The sequence below is a fragment of the Amblyomma americanum genome, chromosome 1 (genome assembly GCF_052857255.1).
Source record: "Amblyomma americanum isolate KBUSLIRL-KWMA chromosome 1, ASM5285725v1, whole genome shotgun sequence".
Classification (NCBI taxonomy): Eukaryota; Metazoa; Arthropoda; class Arachnida; order Ixodida; family Ixodidae; genus Amblyomma; species Amblyomma americanum.
This window is the reverse complement of record NC_135497.1, coordinates 96415742-96424884: the sequence shown is the minus strand read 5'-3', so window position 1 is coordinate 96424884 and position 9143 is coordinate 96415742. Positions and strand designations below refer to the sequence as shown.

Sequence of the window (9143 nt, the reverse complement as noted above, 5' to 3'; positions counted from 1 at the left end):
GCCGCAATTTTCATCATATGTTCCTCTATGCCAAAGTTTTTGCGACTTTTTCTGCTTACGTTAGACGGAAAACTGCTGTTACCGCGCAGTGACACTGTGTATATCTTGAATATTTCACCCAGTTACTGCATTTTTTGTTTGCACTGTGCATATGGTGTGCAATAAAGTTCTGAAGATTTTCATTTCGTTTTTTTATTGTGGGAGTACATGACAGTGTGACCTTCTGAGATGGTGATTTCCTTATATTTTTTTACCTCGTGAGTTTCGAAAGCGTACTTGGCTGAATGTTGACCCCTGAATACTTGAGTCCTTCAAGAGCCATTTAGCCTCCAGTGGAAAGGAGCTTATTGAAAATTACGTCCGTTCTATGATAATATGCATCGGAATAAAAATGCCGTTTTCTCAAGCTTTCGTGTTGGGTTATGGTCCATGATCCGACGCAACCTTGCATCCCGTCTGGTACATTTCCGGCGTGAGAAAGTTTTTACCTAATACGCAGCCTCTTCACTACATCAGTCGTAAATAGCCGCGCTATACTAGTGCGCTGCATCTTGAAAATTAGCGCACTCAGCGAAAGAACGTTTGATCGATCTTCATACAGAGTGAAAAAGCAACGATAAGCGTGAAGCAAAAACTTTCTGGTGCCATAATAATCTGCCCTTGTGAACGGAAAAGGGCACGATCACCCCCACTTATATTTATTATGCTTAGATCTATGATTAGATCGAATGATTTATGAATTGAACGAGAAAGCGAAACGTGAATGAGCCATCGCGCAAGATAATCGAGTGCTGCTCGACCGAGTTCATATCATTAACTGCTTTGCACGAAATAATTTCACGCAAACAAAATTTTAAGACTGGCACACTACTAATTTTAATTCCAAGCTACGAACTTCTTTAGCGTTCTCAATTCAATTCACGCCCACAAAGCGAAAGTCGAGCTTTGGCAGCGGAATCTCAAGGCGCCAGCACCGCTCAACTGGGCCCACTGACATCGGCGCCATCTGTCGGCTTGCAGCCGAACTGCAAGGCGCGCTCCGCCGCGGCCGAGCATAATCGGGACGCTCCAGCGGGCGCAGTGTCAACACCTGAGTATTCTTGCACCGTGGTCACGGCTCATCTGCAGCCCCGCGCCGCTCCCTCGCCGTCCCCTCCCGGAGAACACGTCGTTATGTCCCGGGTGGGTCCGGCATTGAGAACGACAGGTTCCCCAAAGCCGTTCTCAGGCAGCGGCGGGGCCGTTTCTTGAGGCATATCTGTGAAAGGTAGATGTTTGTCAAATTGAGATTAAGAGCATGGATAAGGTCAGAGACTATATTTACGCACTTCCCCTGAATAAACCCTGTTGAAAGTGTAGCGCTCGTCCTGTTCCCTTCCTCGTCCGTGTTGCCAGTTTGCGCTATTATGTCTTTCACAAATATGCACCAACAAGCCCAGTTGCAAGTACTTCTTCATCATTTCTAAGCATCGAAAACATTTACAAGCGACTTTTTATTCATTGCACAGTCCCTTTAAACCGCAGACGACTTTTCTGCAGCCTCGCCACCAATATTTCTATACACAAAGAGAAGTTTATTCACACGAAAACCAAACATGCAATACAGTCAGAACCCATCTGCTAGAACAAACGACAATCTAATTGCACAACAGTAAAAAAAAACGAAGGGGGGGGGGGGGGGGGGGGGCTAGCTAATACCGTAGCATCGGCATAGCTACATAAAGGGATGTTCATTAACAGACCAAAAACAAAACTACAATACAATCAAAACCCGTCTGCTAAAACCAAACAAACAAACCACAATCTAATTGCACAACAGTCAGTCCGGGGGGGGGGGGTAGCTAATACCGTACGATCGGCATAGCCAGCCGGGCCTCCCGTACGACAAAGCAACGAGTGTGCCAGCGCCGCAGGAACAGCGCCTCCGCTGCAAGCCGGTCAGACAGGTACTGCCAGATGAGGAGAGACAGAGTCCGCAACGCCGGGTACATTGCCCTCGCCGGCTGCCGCCGAGCTTCGGCCAGACAGCGCCGACGCCACAATACAAACATCGCGCATACAAAAACAAGTTTGCCAAAGTGGCTGCGTGGTTGGCGGACACCTGGCCCGGCACGAACAGAAAACACGCGGTGAACCAATCGCCACATTGTCCGCGCGACGGGACACATGAAGAAAATGTGGCGCGCCATTTCTTGCGCTCCACATTGCGCGCATTGGGCACAACGCCCCACGATGCGAGTCGTTCTCGCATGGGGAGGACGCCCCATCTCCTCCTCCGCTCAAAGTCGCGAACCTCAGGTGGGAGGCGACTTCTACACCAAGTACGCCACTTGCGTACCGCGGTGCGCCGCTGGTCGTCGGGATCAAGGCGCGCGCACGCGACCATCTCGCTGAGCTGAGATGCAGGCACCTCACTCAGGTCAACCTCCGGTAGATCCGAGGCTACAGACAGCTTAAACCCCGCTTCTGCTCTGCAAAAGGCCAAAGGCGTCTCTGCTTGCGGGCTTGTATGGCAATCCGGGCTGAAAGCACGACGCGCCGTGCTCATCCAATAGAGCGTGAGCGAACGCCCCAGATACGACTCATTTCCTGCCAGTGCGGTTGCAAATTTGGCCGCGAGAGCCCGCGCTACTGTAGCTACACAGGGCAGCCCGAGCCCTCCCCGTGAAGGCGGCAGCCGGCAAAGGCGTCGGGCGACCTGCCCCGTGCGACCGTCCCAGACGAAGGCGCCCACGAGGGACGCAAGCCAATTCGCGGTAAGGCGCGGCATCACTGCTATGCGGGCCACATAGTGCGCAAAGGCGCACGCGCGGGCCTTTACAACGACTATCTTTGCCTCCATGGAGAGGCCGCACTGCGCCGACGTCGCTAGTGCACTCGTCGAGCGCGCGACTTCACCCCATGTCCGGGACGAAACACCGCTCTGCTCGAAGAGGACCCCACGCACCCGGACCCCATCCACGAAAGGAATGGGCACCGGTAGGGGATCACTGAAGGCTCCAAAACGAAGGGCCCGGCCTTTGCTGGCGTTGATCTCGGCGCCGGACAGAGCTGCGTGAAACTCCGGGTGTCTCGGACGGAAATGGAAATACCGTCGGTATAGGCCGAGACGACGATCGTTTCCTGTCCTTTCAGTGGAAAGCCGCGGATCCGTCCGTTAAAGGCAACGCTACGCATTTGTGTACAGAATGACTACGAGGTTTCCACCGCACAATGCAGCCAAACATTCCTGGCGACTATGCGGTTCTCTTTACTGCACAGAACGCTCATAAGTGCACTAATATTCTAAAGAAATGCAGCACTTTTAACTCTACTTCGTCAGCGCTTGAGCGTAAGTTGCGAGAAATATCCCTGTATTTCACATGCTTCTTTTATCTTCAAATTAATATTTGCATATAATTGACCTTTATCGGAAAAGAGCCAGCATTGCAAGGAGAGCTTACAGCATCCCATTCCTACGTCGCAATTGAGAGACCCGTCGCGGATTACTAAAGCATAATAATAATAATAATAATTGGTTTTTGGGGAAAGGAAATGGTGCAGTATCTGTATCGTTGGCCACCTGAATCGCGCCGTAAGGGAAGGGAAAAAGGAGGGAGTGAAAGAAGAAAGGAAGAGAGAGGTGCCGCAGTGGAGGGCTCCGGAATAATTTCGACCACCTGGGGACCTTTCACGTGCACTGACATCGCACAGCTAACCAGTTCGTTGGCTAGTTCTTTTAGGAGGGTAGAAAAAAATCTACGTAAATTTTATTGAAAACATTTATGTCTGCTTATATAATTGGTTTTTGGGGAAAGGAAATGGCACAGTATCTGTCTAATATATCGTTGTCTAATATACCTGAACCGCGCCGTAAGGGAAGGGATGGAGGGCGCTGCGGTCGTCACGCGGAGCGGACGTGCGTTGCATGGGCTCCGTGAAAACGCAATTACTCAACCGGACGATTCACCTGGCCACCAAATATTTTTGGCGGGATCGAAGCCACAAGTCAAGCGGGTCACTAGAACACCTTTTTCAACCCGGTAAGCCAATTTTTGGCTTTTCTGCCGGTCTTTACTTGTAAATAGTGTATATATGCCCTCAACCCTATCTCTTTCCTGCTATCCCCTCACCTCTTTTGTTTCACTTCTTCAAACTGCCTGCTATCCTATATTTCCGCTACCCCAGCTCAGGTGCCGCCGATTAGTGATGGCAGATGCCGGGGTGAGCAAACATCTTTTACCTTCCTTTTTGTTATTTTATATATATATATATATATATATATATATATATATATATATATGCCGGTCTTTGAAATCGGGCCGAGTGACCGGGGGAGCTAGGCCTACAGACAAGGCCTAGCAGCCCCGCGTCCGTAAGGGCGACCGGCCATGCGGGCAAGCGAGATGGCTGGAGTGAAGGATGCAAAATCAAGCCACGGCAGGAAACCTGATAACCGATCCAGCCCAAGATCGAGAGGAAGAATTAGGAATGGAGTTCACCAACGATGCGGAATCAGAAGATGCGCAACGCTCGGAGGAAGAACTCGCAAACCCCCATAAATGCATGGATGTCCAGCAAGGAACCGACAACAGCGGATCCCATGACAGCATGAAAAACAGGCATTTCAAAGTAGTCCAATCCAAATGTTTCATGAAGCAGGCTAGGCGAGAAGCCAAGGAAGCCGCCATCTTGAAAGCAGGGGAGCCTCTACAAGGGAAGAATAATGGCAAGATGGCGCCGGCAAGCGCAGCTGCCGGTGGCGTGAGGCGCAACGCAGCAACACCTGCGGCGCAACAAGAACATCTGGCGAAAGAGCAGCGGCGGCCTAGGCAAGCGCTACCGCCGCTCCCGCGGCAGCATGTCAAGATCATAATGAGACCACGTGGTGGACTCAAGGTGGGAGATAAATACCCGCATCAAGTCGCACAGGCCATTTATGAGGCAGGCGGCGGGAAGATTAGAAGAGGAAGCTTTCTGACCAGGCTGAGACCAGAATCTAACATCATCATAGCCAGCGCAGCGGAAGAAGAGACAGCAGACAACATTAGGAAGTTCAACCAGCTGACCTTCGAGGGAACAAGCTACGAAGTTCAAACATACGTGGCAATGCCGGAGGAAGTCAAAAGAGCAGTGATTCACGGCCTTCCAATAGGCCTTACACCGGAAGAACTGGAAGAAAATCTCCGAGTCCAGACCAAAGGAGTGGAAATCCTAGCAGCAACAATTCTGGGAAGCCGAACAGCTCTCATCACTTTCGACGGACCCTTCATACCAAAATGGGTGATACTCGATACCGTGGAGCATAAGACATACCCGTACACCTTACAAAAATTTCTTTAGAAAGTCTACAGGCTGTCTATGGACTTCTGTCAATAAGGTCTATAGACAAATCCTATAGACTAGTCTATAGACAATCTATAGATTTATGGCCATACACTTTTAGTCGACTTTTGTCTATAGAAAACATTAATAGACAGTCTATAGACATGTGCTCAATAGACTTTTGTCTAAAAATGGCCTATAGACATTTTTCTAAAGACTGTCTATAGATAATCTATACATTTACGGCTATCACCTTTCAATATACTTTTGTCTATATACATGTCTATTAAACCAGTCGATAATTGTCTATAGCTCGTCTATAGACCGTCTATAAACATATGTCTATTAAACCAGTAAATAATTGTCTATAGCTCGTCTATAGACATATGTCCTTTAAACCAGTAGACTTTTGTCTGCCACAGGTTTCGGCTTTGCTCCCAACTTCCGGGAGTGAAGCGCGCCGTTTGCCGGTCGCTTCTGTGTTGTTGCGACGTGGCTTTATCTTTCTCGGTCGTTTCTTCGATCAAATAAGGTTTGTCCGAGCATCTTCATTGCGATAGCAGCCCGGAGGGATGTCCAATAACAACTGTTGTGTGGTTGGTTGCTCTAACACATATAAAAATACGCCGGAGACGCGATTCTACTCGTTCCCAGCGCGGCCCTATGAGCGGGAGCGACGACAGCAATGGATCGCCGCTGTTCGACGGCAGAGGTGAGGAACTGATTCCATTTACTTTAAAACGTCAAATTCTTTATTCACGCCTCTTTTTTTAATGATGCTAGGAAGTGTTTGGGATAGCCGTCGTCTCATCATAAATCGTCATGCTGCTGCAACTCAAGTTCACATTGGTAAGCAGAACTGAGCATCGCAGCTAGGGCATGTGCAGGGCGCTGTTGCTTTGGTGGTGGTATTTTGAAAGAACTCGTTACGGGTATTGTCTGCACCGTGATTATGCGCTCAATTGTTGACGGTATACGTGTGTAATTTGCCCCCTGCATGAGTGCATTTTGGTGTCACTGTCGAGATAGTTCCGCTATCGCTCGAAAGTTTCGCATGTTGATATTTATCGCGCCTCTGTGTTTTCGTGTTGAAACGTTTGCTTTTTTAATGGCGATAATTTTAATGCACTCTTTGTGGGTATTGTCTGCTCCGTGATAATGTGCTTTATTTCGATTAGGATATGTGCATGCTGCGTATGTTGTCGCCTGCATGACTGTGTCTCGGCGTCATGGAGATAGTTTCGCTATCGCTAGAAGCTTGATCTTCATTTTCCGCATGTTGATGTTTTGGGCCTGTGTGTTCGCGCATTGAAACTTCAGATTGCTACCGCGTGCAAGACCTCTGCTCATTTTGCATGGATGTGGTCTGAGCTTCGTTTGTGACGCGATGACCGCATGCTTGCAGCGATTTTGTGTCCATTTTTTTTGTAGTTAATTGTGTCTAGAGGCAGGACAGCACATTGCATTATCAGGTCTCTCCCGCCGCGGTAGCCCTGTGGATTCGGCTGTTGATCCCAAGGACATGGGTTGGACCCCGCCGCCGGAGGCGGCATTTCGATGCAGGCGAAATAAAAAAAAATGCCCGTTGGCTGTACGATGTCAGCGCAAGTTAATAGGTAACATCATAATCGCTTAATTTAGCGCAAAGGACAGGACAAAAGAAAAGACGAACACGCTGTCCTGTGCTGTTAAATTAGATGGATATGAGGTCAAAGCACCAGCTAGTCCAACAGCAAACTGTTTTGAACCCCAGGTGCTAAATTAATCGGAAGTCTTCTGCTACGGGGACCCTCATTGCCCATGTAGCCATAACCCAAACAATTTATTCCCTTTTGCTGTAATGGCTGTGTTTATGTGTGCTTCTGTCATAATTTTATTAGAAAAGACGGGAGCCTGTGGGAGCCGACCAAACACAGCAGGATCTGCAGCAACCATTTTGTAAATGGTGAGAAATCCAACGACCCTCGGAGTCCAGCATATCTGCCGACCCTATTTCCAAGTGAATACAGACGCACCAAGACACCTTCTGCTTACAGATATGAAAGGTAAGATGAACTAGCGAAAAAATTTTAATCAAATGGTGTGCTTTGTGGCTGGCATTATTAAATGTGAATGGAACGGAACTTGGAATGAACTGTGACAGAGAGAACCAAACAGGGCAGGCGATACTGGAAATGTTATGATTGTTTTACATACTGTAGGTCCTAGTGGCTAGCAGTTGTGGTGGTAGGATAACTATGCATTGTGTCATGGCTTTAACTATGCTGCTAGTATGAAACTGATTCAACTACTGCTAGACCAAATACAGCAATAGTATCCAAAGATTCACTAACTGTGGAGCAATTTTTGTTGCTTGTTCTATCTAGGTAATGACTTTTCTCAATGAATATTGATTCACAGTGTAACAATCCTCAAAGAGTTGTCGTAATCCAGGTTGCAGTCACGTGAACAGAGCAAAGAACCCACATCAAGCTGTGTGCAGGAAGTGGCTACTGATGAAGAAGGCTACAATTCCACAAATGGACTCATAAGTGTATGTCTCTTCACATACCCATCCTGAAAAGCTTTCACAATATCAACGTTACTAAGCTTATTTCACCAATTTCTGTGTTGACTTGAACAACAAACAAAGCTTTCGAATTTCTGGCAAGCAAGATTTTATGCTTTCTCCCAGTTTCCTTGCCCTTAATATGCTTGTGTCTATGGACATGACGATGTTCTAGTCATTGGTTTCTTTCTTTGTATCAGTTTGCACATAGCATGCTGACATTTTGTGCTTTCAGTTGTGTTATCTAGAAAAGTTGGCCAAGACATTTTTAAAACATTGTGTCAGTGAACATAACACACCAGAAGTCTTCATTAATCGTTACAGCACTCTTTCAGGTCATTTGCATATATGTCATTCATATTTTTTCTTTAAAAGATTGCAGTTTATACTGGTGCTAACAAAGCACTACGATTCACTGCATGACTGCATTGTGTAATGTAGGGAGGAAATTTTGAACAAAAAAGAAGTGACTGCCTTTCAATGAATGCAGGTAGAAACACAAACAGACCCCTGTACTTGGACCTTGGAGCCAGATATGCCGAGTCTGTTCCTTTGCTGCATGCAAGATTGCAATGCTGAGACACAGGTAGGATGGGAACTAGTATGCATATTTGCTATAATTTCATTGCACCTGAATAGACTTGTACCTAAAATTACATATATTTTCTTGTTGATACCTTTCTGCAGTGCCCCAATTTTTTGAAGTGTAAATTTTCAGTTTTGTCATTGTTCACTGCATTAATCTTTAAGCAATATTTAATGCAAATGTGTACATAAAATAGCTTTGTTACCCTCTAATAAGCACGGCTTCAAATGATTGTGTGCGTAATTTCTTCCAGGCTACCTTTCCTAGCAAGAAGGAAACAAAGGATGCCGCATGGGGCACTTCCTATGGCGTCAAGGACAGCGCGTGTGACCCAATGAACATCGACAGCTTGAAATCTACCTGTAGCTTTCGAGGCTACCCAAGTGTATCTGCCTGCTCCAGTGAAAAGTCCTCAGACATTTTAAAATCCATTGCTGGTGTGTTGCTGCCAGTATTTTCAAAATTGCAGAGCATTGTTGTGGAGGCGCTTAATGTCAGTGGGGAAGAGGAAATTGTAAATGCATCAAACAAACTCCTCTTTCTCATGAAGTTAAAGCTCAACCTTTCCTATTCGTCTTTAGCGGTCTTTTTTGGTATGCATAGGACAACTTGTTCACGACACTTTTTTCCGATTTTGAATCTTTTACATGCCAAAATGCACTGTCTTATCTACTGGCCCTCACGATCAACCATTGAGCTCATGAT

The 9143-nt window shown here is 47.0% G+C and overlaps 1 long non-coding RNA gene across 1 annotated transcript; it reads left to right on the top strand.

The window, feature by feature from the left end:
• Positions 1-5883: 5883 nt before the first annotated feature.
• On the top strand, positions 5884-8834 carry LOC144134037 (uncharacterized). Its single transcript, XR_013315118.1, has 5 exons — positions 5884-6016; positions 6088-6153; positions 7185-7349; positions 8343-8438; positions 8692-8834. It is a non-coding gene; the product is annotated as an uncharacterized LOC144134037 (long non-coding RNA).
• The last annotated feature ends 309 nt before the right edge of the window (positions 8835-9143 follow it).